The sequence below is a fragment of the Pleurodeles waltl genome, chromosome 5 (genome assembly GCF_031143425.1).
Source record: "Pleurodeles waltl isolate 20211129_DDA chromosome 5, aPleWal1.hap1.20221129, whole genome shotgun sequence".
Classification (NCBI taxonomy): Eukaryota; Metazoa; Chordata; class Amphibia; order Caudata; family Salamandridae; genus Pleurodeles; species Pleurodeles waltl.
The window spans coordinates 616,071,542-616,085,482 of NC_090444.1; positions in this window are offsets into that span (position 1 = coordinate 616,071,542).

Genomic DNA, 13,941 nt, shown 5'->3' on the forward strand with positions numbered 1-13,941 from the left:
GTAAGAATACACTGGATTAAAAAAAAAACTGAGGGGCATATATATGAGAGGCTTGCACCACCGTTGTGTCATTTTGAGTACAATTCTCATAAATTTAGAGCCCCATTTAAGATAATTTGGTGCAGGGAAGTGCAGCAAGTCATATTGTTGTGTTGTCTTGCATCAAAAGGTAAAGGAGAGAAACTCACCAAATCTACGTAATACGATGAATTTCTGTCCCTTCCAACTGTGCTGGTGCTGTTTTGGCTGCCTAGCGCCAATGCAGGCACCCTGACACCATGGTGCAAGGATGTCTGCATTGTCAGCAAGATTGATTTTGTGCATGAAGGCTCACCTTCCTGCACAAAATCAATTCCAGGAGGCATTTTCCTCTTTGTATAGATGTAGAACACATAGAAAGAGGAAAAAATGAGAAGAAATTAAGATATTGCGCCTTTCCTGGGTAGGCGGCGGATTTTGGCGCATCCCCAGGTTTACAGGCTCTTAAAAATCTGGAAATGTTTCAAAATCCATGGGTATTGTATGGGAACACCCCACGCAATGCCCATGGATTGCCTCCCCAGCACAGAGTAAGGCAACGCAGCGATTTCCCTCTCCCTCATTTTGGGACTTTGGAGAATAATTACTTGAAGAGGACAGAGAAATGTACAGGCAGAGGATTTGCATCTTTGGGATGTCTAGGGATGCAGTTATTTCTAGGTACCACTTCTTACTTGATATAGGGAGTCATTATGACCCCAGCAGTCCCGGACCGCCCTGCTGATGGTTGCAGTAGTACTGCCAACAGGCTGGCGGTGTCCACCAGGCGTATTATGACCGTGGCGTCATACCGCCATTACCGCCTGCCTACTGCCAGGTGGTCGTAATCCACCAGGGCAGTGCTGCAAGCAGCGCTGCCCTGGGGATTATGAGTCCCCATCAGCCAGCCTTTCCATGGTGGTAAATACCGCCATGGAAAGGCTGGCGGTAAAGGGGACTCGGGGTGCCCCTGGGGGCCCCTGCACTGCCCATGCACTTGGCTGCTGCACACCCTGCACAACAACATTGCAGCCGGCTCTATTACAAGCCGGCTTCAATGTTGATGTGACTTTTCTGCTGGGACAGTGCTGGGCCAGTGGGCGGAAACGCTGTTTCCGTCCGCTGTCCCAGCAGAAAAGTCATAATAGGGTGCCACGCATACCGCCAGCACTGGCGGTATAGTGGCGCCCGCGGATTCGGAGGTCTGTAGAAAAGACCGCCTAAGTCATAATAACCCCCATAATGTTTAACATGATTACAGGCACCTATTGCAAGTCAGTTAGTTGTGGGTGATTTAAAGATACATGACTACTTGTTAAGTTTATGTAATTTACACAGTTATTACAAGTATGTTTAAGGAATGGCATCACAAAATCACAGAGTCACTCAGAACTTCAGCCAATCACAACATACACGCATTACACTAATAGCGAATCCATATATATGTGTGTGTGTATATATGTATATCATGTCTGTTATATTTTTAAATTAACCACACATATGCCCTCGTTGCTCATCCCCTTCTGATATCCAGATATAGAGCCTCAAGAGAGGAATATGAGAGCAGAAGCACTTACATGAACCATCTTTGAAGGCATGTTTAGCATCCTCAAGTTCTGCTTCTCATACATGGGTGAGGGCAAGCTGTACTAGTGCTTTCAGAAGTAATGTAAAATATGCAACAGTGCTTATGTGTAGACCTTGCCCTTGAATTATGGCCTCTTCGAAGTTCTCGGGAAAGGAGGTCTGCAGAAAGGAAACAAACTGGTGGCCTTATATTTCACCTGAACCACTAGTTTGGTTTCTGCATCACAATGGGTGCACAGTACTGAGGCAATGATGAATGGGGGACTATGTCACTGTCTATATATACCAGCCTGAGACATCACTATCATACTACCATGAGTCACATCTAAAGTTGCAAGTCTATTATGCATCTGGAAAAACATCAGTCACTTAGTCATCAAAATATTCCATTTCAAAACTACATACATTTGTCACTCACACTTGTGATTTCCACTCGTCTCATTAAACCACACACAGGCCCTCATTACAACTCTGGCGATTGGTGATAAAGCGGTGGTAATAAATATGACAGCCACTTTAACACACCGACCGCTATGGCAAAATTAACAGGCACCACAGTGGTAACCGCCTACAGCCAGGCGGAAGACAATGTTCCACCCACTGTATTAAGACACACCAATCCGCCACCTTTTCCGGGTCAGTACCAACGACATCAAAAGCCTGGCGGAAACACTGCACAGAAGGGAAACAACTCACCTCTGGAGACTCAAGGAAGAACCATGCCACCATGGAGCACGAGTTGCATGTGTTTCCCATGCTCTTCTATGTTCTGCTCCACTATGAACACCAATGCCGGCGAAGACGACCATGGTGAGTACTGCCGCCTAGCACACAGTGGAGGGGGAAGGAAAAAGAGAGTGACACACACATGCAACACGCAATACCCCCACCCCCAACACCATACACACAAGCAGATGCAATAACATTACATATTCACCCCGTACCCCTCAGGAATAATGCAAGGACAAAATTAATTGATTAAAGTGAGTGTAATAAGATAAAACAGTATAAATAGGTGCATCCAAATCAACAAGTATTATACATATTCACAAATGTAGGGACACTGCCCAGTCCTCAATGTCAGTGGGCCACAGGGCCACATCACATAGTCCAAGGCCCCACCTCACTCCTGCAACAACACGGAGAGAACATTGCAGGGGCATCAGGTCGAAAATAGTCAGGCACCTCCGGGGGATGGGGAATGGGGGGGTACCTTAGCCCGAAGATGGCACAACACCACTGGTCCTGGAGGGGGAAACATGCCCATTACTCTGTCCTGGGGAGTGCAAGGCCACAGTCTCTCAAGTGGATGGCTTCTTCCACTCGTTCTGGAGAGGGCATTGTGCCCAGTGAGCTTCATCCTGTGGAGGATGGGGTGAGTGGATGGCTTCTCCACTGGTTCTGGAGGGGGCAGTGTGCCCAGTGAACTTCATCCTGGGGAGGATGGGTTGAGTGGATGGCTTCTCCACTGATTCTGGGGGGGGCATTGAGCCCTGTGATGCAGATCTTGGGGAGTGCATGTTCACAGTCTCTCACCTGGGTGTCAGACCCACAGGATTTGCTGGGGCCATGCTGCACAACAGCCCATGGAGGCAGGATTACACACTGTCCGTCGGCGGTGACGGCTGCTCAGTTGTGGCAGTGGTGGTGCTGCTGGTGGAGCTGGCAGTGGTGGGGGAGGCTCCAGCCCATCCCCTGCAGCCACGGACAGCTTCCCAATGGGGCTGCTGCTGCTGGCAGTGGTGCTGGTGGCTGTGCTGGTGATGGTGATGGTGCAGGTGGTGGTGGTGCTGGAAGTGGTGGGGGGAGGCTCCAGCCCATCCCTTGCAGCCTCGGACGGCTGCCCACTGGGGCTGCTGCTGCTGGCAATGGTGCTGGTGGCGGTTCTGGCGGTGGTGGGGGGAGGCTCTAGCCCATCCCCTTCAGCCTCGGACGGCTGCCCACTGGGGCTGCTGCTGCTGGCAATGGTGCTAGTGGCGGTGCAGGTGGTGGTGGTGCTGGAAGTGGTGGGGGGAGGCTCCAGCCCATCCCCTGCAGCCTCGGAAGGCTGCCCACTGGGGCTGCTGCTGCTGGCAGTGGTGCTGGTGGCGGTGCTGGCGGTGGTGGGGGGAGGCTCTAGCCCATCCCCTGCAGCCTCGGTCGGCTGCCCGCTGGGGCTGCTGCTGCTGGCAGTGGTGCTGGTGGCGGTGCAAGTGGCGGTGCTGGCAGTGGTGGGGGGAGCCTCTAGTCCATCCCCTGCAGCCTCTGACGGCTGCCCACTGGGGCTGCTGCTGCTGGCAGTGGTGCAGGTGGCGGTGCTGGCAGTTGTGGGGGGAGGCTTTAGCCCTTCCCCTGCAGCCTCGGACGGCTGCACCACCATGGTTGTTGGTGGGGACTCTGACTGAGTCCCTGCACCAGGGCCCTTGTCTCTACTGCCTGATGCTGCCTCCTTGCCCTTCTGTCCTGCAGCTGGTGCTGCCTCCTTGCCCTTCTGTCCTGCAGCTGGGGCAGCTGCCTTGCCCTTCCTCGACGCACTTGGGGCTGGCACCCTGTTCGTCTGGCTGGCTGGTGGCTGGGATCCTTTCCCACCTGGAGTAGTTGGGGACACTACTGTGCCCGTGGACTGGGTGGCTGAGGTGCTTGCCTGGGTTTTGACAGCCCTGGCCTGACGTGATGGACAGGGGGTAGTAAGAGGTCAATGGTGGAGGAGAAAAGCCTCTTAGGGACATTGGGGCAGGAAGAGAGAGATGGTTTGGGAGTGGAGGAAGAGGGAGTGGTGGTAGGAGGTGTCTGTCTGCTGCGTTTGGGTGCAGGTGCATGGGTTGGATGCTGTTGTGAGGTGGATGGCTGTTGGGTATCTGAGTGCTTGAGTTTGTGTACTTTGGGAGGAGGGGGCACAGACACAGTGGAAGAGGACACAGGGGACGTGTGCATGGTTGTGGGGGTGGTGACTGCCAGTAAGAGGCGTGCACTATTAGGTGTGATGATGATGGTGGTAGTAGATGAGGATGTAGTGCATGCAGGTGTGAGTGTAGACGCAACTGGGAGAGAGGTGGAGGACGAGGAGGAGGGGACCACAGTGGAGGCATTGGATTTTGGTATGTCTGCTTCTGGATGGTGTTTGTGTGAGTGCCTCTAAGATGAAGTGCAGTCCTTGTGTTTGGCATGTCCACTCTTGTGTGTTGTCCTGGGTGCATGATCGTCTGACTGTGTGCTTGGGGTAGGTTGGGGTTGTGTGGAATGGGATTGGGAAGAGGAAGTTTGAGGGGGAAGGCTGGAAACAGGGACAATGGCTACCATCAGAGAGGAGACCAGAGCCTGCATTTATCTATGTTGGGCCGCCAAGCCAGTGTGAATGCCCTCCAGGAATGCATTTGTCTGTTGCATTTGGGCTGCCAGCCCTGGATGGCATTCACAATGGTTGACTGCCCAACACAGATAGATCGCAGGAGGTCAATAGCCTCCTTACTCAGGGCAGCAGGGCTAACTGGGGCAGGACTGAGGTGCCTGGGGCGAAGGAGATGCCCACCCTCCTAGGTGGGCAGGCACAGTAAACTCGCTGAGGGGCTGCTGGGAGGGCGGTGCTGGTACGGGGGTGGCAGCTGTACCTGTAGCTGGGGTGGGCACAGAAGTGTCCACCACCACCAGGGAGCTCCCATCGGAGGAGGTATCCGTGTTCAAACTGTCCCCTCCTGTCTCCGCCGTGGTGCTCCCCTCGCCCTCCGTCCCACTGGTGCCCTCACTGTCGGTGGATTCAGCCTCCTGGGTCCTGTGGGATGCAGCTCCCTCCATCGCCGGTGCCTCTGCTCCTCCGCCAGATGATGCTAATAGACATAAGGACAGGGTGACAAAACAGAAAGGAGGGGAGAGGCAAAGGATACACTTGGTCAATGGCGCAAACAACACCACTGTTGGCGTACACAACACACTCACACAGAGGGAACAGCCCTACGCACTAGGCAATGCACTACCAGTCACAATGCCAGTCACCAGCCCATGGATAGGGACACCTAACGCCAATTGCAGCATACCTGAGACCCACAGACCCCTGCCCTGTAGTGGATGCATACTAGCTTGGTTGGAGTACTTTCACATCAGAACCCTGCTCAAAATGGGACCTACCCTGCAATGCCAGGCCTGGGCTAGGGGCACCCACAGGGCCCACACCCCCTACCCGGATACCACCCCACCAAGTGCAAGTTGTATATTGGGGCCCTGTACTCACCCCCTTGTTGCTGCTGTGATGCCCCCAAGCGCCCATCCAGCTCCGGATAGGCTGCCGCCAGTATGTGAGCCATCAGGGGGGTCAGGGTTTGACAGGCACCCCTTCCTCGTTGGGAGCCCATCCCCAGCTGGGCCTCCGCGGTCTTCCGTGCCCAGCGTCTCAGGTCCTCCCACCGTTTCCGACAGTGGGTGCTCCGCCTGCCGCAGACCCACAGGGTCCACACGTCCTTGGCAATGGCACGTCATATACGCTTCTTTTGATGGGCCCTGAACTGCAGGGAAAGAGACACAGTGAAAGGTATTAGTCCGACCGTCCTCCTTGTTACACTCATGGCCCACCATGCCCCTTCCCATCCCCCATTAGCACAGACATGGCACACCATACATGCTGCACGCTGCCCAGGGCCCATCCACCACCCACCCCCTACATGAGGCGTTCACACACAGCACTCCTTGAATTCACGCGCCAGCCATCGTACTCACGGTGTACTCACCTGTTGGTCTGGAGGCCCAGACAGCATTCGGTACTGGGGTAGGACCCCATCCACCAGTCGCTCCTACTCCGCTGCGGAGGAGGCAGGGGCCCTTTCACCAGTCACACGAGCCATGGTCAGTTTCAGACACAGGTCACAGCATCACATGCAGTGTAGGTCCTCTCCTGTTGAAGGTCAGGTAGCAAGTGAGGAATTAGACAGAAAATGGCGGTGACGTCCACGGCGGTGCATACCGTCACCACTGGCGTTCATCACTATTGGCCACTGTACCCTATAGGGACCAATGTTAACCAATGAGGAGTTGCACGGCGCGTCTCTACCGCCTCCCGCAACGGCGCACAACATCAGCAGAATTACCTCATTTCCACCTGTCGCTCTATAGAGAACAGGCAGACGCCATTTCGGGGGGGGGGGGCAGGCCATGGATCCTAACTGCGTCACAGTACACAAATGCACCATTTGGACATCTCCAACAAAATACTGTTACAATCACAACATGCATTGAACTGTAGTGGTTGGAATGTAGAGATAATGACCAGTTGCTCACTATTTTACCCCATAGTTTGCAACCGCAGTGGATGAATAAGAGATGTAACACCCCCCTTGTACAGACCCCTGGTGGACTTGGCAACAATGGAGGACAGGCACATTATCCTCACCTATAAACTTGACAGGGCCACAATCACGGAGCTGTGCGCCCAATTGGAGCGTGACCTAACCTCTGCTATCCGTCACCCAACTGGGATTCCCTCCCCTTGTGCAAGTGCTATCAGTGCTCCATTTCCTGGCAACTGGCTCCCTCCAAGTGACAGTGGGCTTGGCAGCAGGAATGTCTCAGCCAATGTTCTCAATAGTGCTGACCAGAGTGTTGTCTGCCCTGATTAAACACATATGTAGCTACATCGTTTTCCCCCAGGTGGAGGGTTTGGCCAAAGTGAAAGCTGATTTCTATGCAATGGGACATATCCCCAACATTATTGGGGCTATTGATGGAACACATATTGCATTTGTCCCCCCCAGCAAAATGAACAGGTGTTCAGAAATCAAAAGAGCTTTCACTCCATGAATGTGCAGATGGTGTGTTTGGCGGACCGGTACATCTCCCACATCAATGCAAAGTATCCTGGGTCCATGCATGATGCCTTTATCCTGAGGAATAGCAGCATCCCAAATGTGATTGCTCAAATCCAGAGGCACAGGGTGTGGGCCCTAAGGGTCAGTGTATAGCTAACAGTTGTCCCTTGTTATTTGCAGGTGACTCTGGTTACCCCAACCTCTCATGACTGCTGACCCCTGTGAGGAATCCCAGGACAAGGGCAGAGGAACGTTAAAATGGGTCACATGGGCGAACGAGAAGAATTATAGAGAGGACCTTTGGCCTCCTGAAGGCCAGGTTTTGTTGCCTCAATATAACAGGTGGATCCCTGTGCTACTCACCCAAGAAGGTCTGCCAGATCATCGTGGCATGCTGTATGTTGCACAACCTTGCCTTGTGTCACCAGGTGCCTTTTCTGCAGGAGGAGGAGGCTGGAGATGGCTTTGTGGCAGCAGTGGACCTTGTGGACAGTGAAGATGGGAGGCAGAGGATGAGGACAACAGAAGTGCAATTATTTGTCAATACTTCCAATGACACACAGGTAAGACAGTGGAACTTCACATTGAATTGACAGTGTTGTGTTTGACATTGTCACTGGCAGGCTGTTTTTCCCACTTCTATGGCCATTCACTGTACCCTTTGGCATCTCTATTTGCAGATATTGGTGCTCCACTATCGCTCCTGGTGTGTTCACTGCAGCCAACTACAGGTCTTTCCTATGTATACATTACTGTACAGTTGAATTGCAATGTTTAAATCTTGATAAACAAATACATACTTAAATCATTTGACATACTCCATACTTGTATTTTTTCAAAGATTGTTTATTTAAGTGCAAAGAAGTAGAGGGGGAAGTACAATAGGCTGGGGTGATGATGGAGGAAAGTCCAGGATAGAGTCCAGTCTATTTGTATCACAGGTGCATTGCCCAAGGGGGCATAGGAAGGGGAGCAATGGCAGTTGAAGGTGGACAGGGGGACAGAGAGGGACACAAGGGTGACAATCAGGAGAGTCTTATTTCCTGGCAGGGGTCTTGGCAATAGTCTCTGGCTTCTGGCTTCTGGCTTCTGGCTGGATTGCAGGGAATGTTTGTGGGATGGTTCTCCTTCTGCAGGGGGAGGGATGCCGGTGGCCTGTTGTTCTTGTGGCGGGGCCTCCTGTCCACTAGCAGAGGTGGAGGGCTGTTCGTCGGTTTGGCTAGTGTCAGGGGACTGGTGGTGTGCCACTGCCTCCCTCATAGTGTTGGCCATGTCTGCCAGCACCCCTGCAATGGAGATCAGGGTGGTGTTGATGTCCTTCAAGCCCTCCCTGATCCCCAGGTACTATCCCTCCTTCAGCCGCATGTTCTCCTGCAACTTGTCCAGTATCTGGCCCAGCGTATCCTGGGAATGTTGGTATGCTCCCAGGATCGCGGTGAGTGCCTCTTGGAGAGTTGGTTTCCTGGGCCTGTCCTCTCCCTGTCGCACAGCAGCCCTCCCATCTTCCCTGTTGTCCTGTGCCTCTGTCCCCTGAACCGTGTGCCCACTGCCACTGACCCCAGGTCCCTGATCATCCTGTGTTTGTGGGGTGCCCTGAGGTCTCGTTAGTGGAGGACACACTGCTGATTGATGTGTCCCGGGGACAGAGGTATGGGCCCGCTGGGTGGGTGCTGTGGTGGTGTTTCCTGAGGGGGGAGGCTCTGTGGTGGTGTGAGACTGTGCCTGGGTAACCGACTGTCCGGAGATCCCTGATGGGCCAGGTTGGTCATCCAGATCCAGGCGACCAGAGCTGCTGTCATCACTGTGGGCCTCTTCTCTGGGGGACTGGATGTTGCTGGCACCTCTTCTCTGGTGACATTGGCTGGGATACTTGTGGGGATGTAATTGCAGTGTTATTGTTTCTGTGTGTGACATATTGTGCATGGGTGTGTTGCTCTCTATGCTTGTTTTTGCCCTGGCAGATTTGCCTTGTGTGAGTTGTTATTTGGTGGGCTAGGTGAATCTCTCGAGTGTGCATGCAGTGGTGATAGGTGTCCATGCAGGTCTGTGAGGGGTGTCCATGCATTGGTGTTGCATGCAGGGCTTGGTATTGGGATGAGTGGGTTGTAATGGTGAGGTATGTAGGAGGTGGTGGAGTGATGGGAGTGAGGATAAGGGTGGGAGTTTGTGATGGCATGCAGGTAGGGGGGGTGATAGTAATAGAAATTTGACTTACAAGAGTCCAGTCCTCCTCCTACTCCTGCCAGGCCCTCAGAATGCATGATTGCCAAGACTTGCTCCTCCCATGTTGTAAGTTGTGGGGGAGGATTTGGGGTCCACAGCCAGTCCTCTGTACTGGGAGCTGGTGTCTTGCTGCCACGGAACACATCTTCCCCCGTAGGTCGTTCCACCTCTTCCTGATGTCATCCCTTATTCTTGGGTGCTGTCCACGGCATTGACCCTGTCCACGATTCTCGGCCATAGCTCCATCTTCCTAGCAATGGATGTCTGCTGCACCTGTGATCCAAATAGCTGTGGCTCTACCCGGATCATTTCCTCCACCATGACCCTTAGCTCCTCCTCTGAGAACCGGTGTTGTTGTTGTGGTGCCATGGGTGTAGTGTGAGTGGTGTGGGTGAGGGTGTGTGGGGTGATGTGTTGGGGTGTGTGATGTAAGGTGCGTGGGTGGTGTATAGGTGATGGTGTTATGTGGTTCTGATTGTGTGGGTGCTCTTGCTGTATCTCTCTGTTGACAATTGTAGTCGTAAATGGTTGTGGGTAATGTGTGTATGTGTTTTATAGTGGTGTGGGTGTTGTGTGTGTATGGGTGTCAGGCGTGGGTAGTTTGAATTGACCAATGTGGTGTCGTTTTGTATGTGTGTGTGTGTATTTTGAGCGCAGTGGTATGTACCGGCAATGGTTTACCGCCATTGAATGTCCGCCGTTTTGATTCGTAGGTCATAATGTGACGGGCGTTGTTCTGTTGGCGTAACGGTGTGGGTTTTGATGTGAAAGTACTCCATTGAGGTGAAATTAACTAGCCACACTTAAAACCAAGACATGACCGTTAAGAATTCTATACCCTGTGTGTAGCAAGATAACATCCATTCTAAAGCTGGGAATTTGAGTAAGACTTCAGGCCCTGGCGATGGGGTAAGCGAAAATGAGCTTACTTCACCCCGTGACATCCCATGCTACATCATTCTGGCAGGTGCAAGGATGGTGAGAGGGTCCCCTTTCTGCAGGCATGCAATAACACTCTCACTCCTTCATACATGTTGTTTTTATTAATTTTTACAATGGGCTTTTTGGTATGGATGTGTGCACTAATAGTAACACATTGTCCAATTTTAAACTGAACTAGTTCACTTGGACACAGGGTTCTATATTGTGGTTGTTGCCAATTTTAATATTAGACTTGGCCATAATCCCCAGGTCAATGGGTTAGCTATTCTGGACAAAGCTTGCACTAGGCTATTTTAACCATGATCAATATGATTGATCTTATTAACACCTGTGAAGCTATTGACCCCACCTATCTAATGAACACTACCTTTATTAAGAGGGAATATAGATCAAATATTGACTATATTTTTGTGTCTAGGGCTCCAATGGTGAGGGCCTCAAGGGGTGGCGCCATTGTAACAGCATTGAGTAATCATACCCCCTCTGATTAGGCCTAGGTAGCCATAAGGGAGAAAGTAGGGGGTACCGGCATCCCTGCTTCATCCTTAACTGTTAAGTCACAGGGGCTCCATCTAGCCTGGAAAAATGCTGACCTGGTGGTTGTGTTGAAAAGCCTGTGTTCCAACTACCTTGACTTGCTGCTCAATTGCCTAAACCCTCTGGATTATTTGCAGGTTGTGGCTAATGGTTTGCCCAGCTGGGGCTAGCCATCTGTAGCCTCCTTATGAAGCCAGTCAGACCTGTGACCCCAGGGGCCAAGTGGTTTGATTCCTGCTGCAGAAATGCCTCCACAAACTTACATAGGGCTTTGAAGGAGAAATCTAGGGATAGCCAGGCGATTCAAGTTCTCAGAGTGGAGTACAAAGGGACCCTGTGTAGTAGGCTCAAGAAAATCATAATGGATTACTGGGAGAGGCTGGTTAAGTCTTTAAGGCAGAAGAACTATAGGACCTTTTGGAAGATGGTAAAGGATATTGGTACCCCGGGATCCAGTGATAATTCAGTAATTACTATTATTAGCCCATCAGCTTGGGTGAGCCACTTTAGTGTTCTCTCAACACGTCCCTTGAAAGCCTGTATGCAGCGGTTGTCTTCCCAATAACTTTGAAATGTACTCTGGAAGAGATTTGGTAAGCTATTACAAAGTCCTCATTAAATAAGGCTCTTGCAACAGATGGGGTACCAATGGAGATATATAAATCAATCTCAAAATTGTAGGCCCCATTGTAACGTAATTCGTTCAATGCTTTTACTAGCTCCGGCTTCCCTGATTCATGGCACACTGCCATTATCGTACCCATCTTTTTTTATAGCCAACTTTATTTATTTTAATAGTAGAACAAAGACACTGAGCACATATCAGTTCAATCAGTAAAAAATCGTACCCATCTTTAAAAAGGGAGACCCGCAGTCCCCCAACTGTTATTGCTCAATTTCCCTGTTGAACTCTGAGGTAATAAACACAGGGAGGGTTGTGTTGGGGCATCTGTTGTCCTGGATCAGGGAGAGAAACACTCTGTAGGAAGTGCAATATGACATCAGGGGGGGACTGGACACAATGGAACAATGCCTAAATCTACACTTACTAATCAGCAAGCATACCAACGTGAATCAGGGCTCCATCTGCCTAGCCTTCATGAATCAGTCTAGCGCCTTTGCCAGCATGGTAGGATCTAAACTGTGGGTCTTGTTGAGTGATTTGGGGTAGATCCAGTGCTTGTTCAATTTTTGCAGGCCTTCCACTTCGACTTGTCGGCATCCATTAGGTATGGCTCTTCCAGCTTTCTGTTGGGGAAGGGTGTCCGCCAGGAATGTGTATTGACCCTAATTTTGTTTCTGTTATACATTATTGGTCTTGAGGCTGCACTCTCTGCCTGTTCTGCTGATGTCCCGATGGTGGACAGGGAAAAGGTCCCTGCGTTACTTTCCTGAGATGACATTGTCTTATTGAGGAGAACACAGAAGGGTCTTTACACTCTATTCCAGGAGTTTGTCAGCTTCCGGGGTACCTGGGTTTAGACATGAATTGCTCATAAACTTGCACTATGTATTGTGGCCCCAAATCTGTGAACCCGAAGAGCGAATTCCTCCAAGGCCATCCGGTTGCCTCTATCCAGGATTTTTCATACCTGGGTGTGGTTCTCAATAACACGGAAAACTGGGGTTCCTGCAAGATCAAAGCCCCTAAGAGGTTTGCAAGTGCCACTGGCTTTATTTACAGCTTATCCTCATGCCTTGACAGAAAGCCTATGGCGCTTCTGTTAGTAGTTTACAGAAGCAAATGCCTCCCCCTTATTACTTAAGGAGCTGGCATTTGGGGATATTCCAACATCATCACCATGCAGACCGAAGAGAATAGGGTCCTGCAACATCTCCTAGGTGTTCCTCCTGGCTTATGACTCTTACATAGTTTATCAGGAGCTTGAGGTTGGTATGTAGAAGTCTGTATCAAACTTGTCCCTCTGGTGTTATGATGTGCCATCTGGGCTAATCCAGACAATCAATGATTGTCTTGCTTGTGAAAGAGGCCTGGCCAAATCCTGACCATTAAGCGTGAAATGTCTGACCTGAGGAGACCAGAACTTTTTTATACACTTTCTGTTATATCCAATGCTGACTTAACCTGGGTTAAAAAAGTGTTCCAAATCAGAAAGAGGCAGCTTGGAGAGGAAGGTGAACTTGCTAAGTCTTCTGTTAGGAAATACACAAATCTGCAAACTAACCCTAATATGGAGTTGTATTTGTCATGGGTGGACTCCACCTGGGACAGAGTCCTTTTAACCAGATTAAGGTTTGGTATTGTGGGGTGGCGTTTGAGCTTTCCTCTAGGTCAATTTGATCCCAGTAACGTGTATCTCTGTCCTTGTAGAGTCCTCGCTCCAGAGTTGGCTCCACTTCACTTTTTTTGCTAGTACCACTTAGTAGACTCTAAAAAGGTCCACGTCCCTTTAATTGGAGTATATGGCATCAGAAGATGTGCTTTGGCACTGTTGTTTCTGCAACAGTTAATTTTCCCCACACTGTGTAATGGTATTCGTTTATTTTTAAAGTGTGCTATTTCCAAAAGAAAACGAATGATTTTTTAACTTTCAAAAGTTGTGAGTCACTTCTGTTGAGGAGCATTAGCCTGATGGGTCTGCCCTGGGTGTTAATTCCCACGGTATGACTTACTTACTCTGCTTCTTTTGGCCATAATAAACTCTTTAATGTTTTTATACTGTCTGCCTTTATGAGGTAATTAACTGTTTACGGTTTCTAAATTTGTGCACAGCTGAGGCACTGACTCCTGTTTTAATGATGTTTTAATATTTGTATTGTGATTTTATGACTGTGTTTACTGCTGAAATAAAGTATCTTTCTGATTCTGAGAATACACATGAAGAGATCATTAAAAGACTGG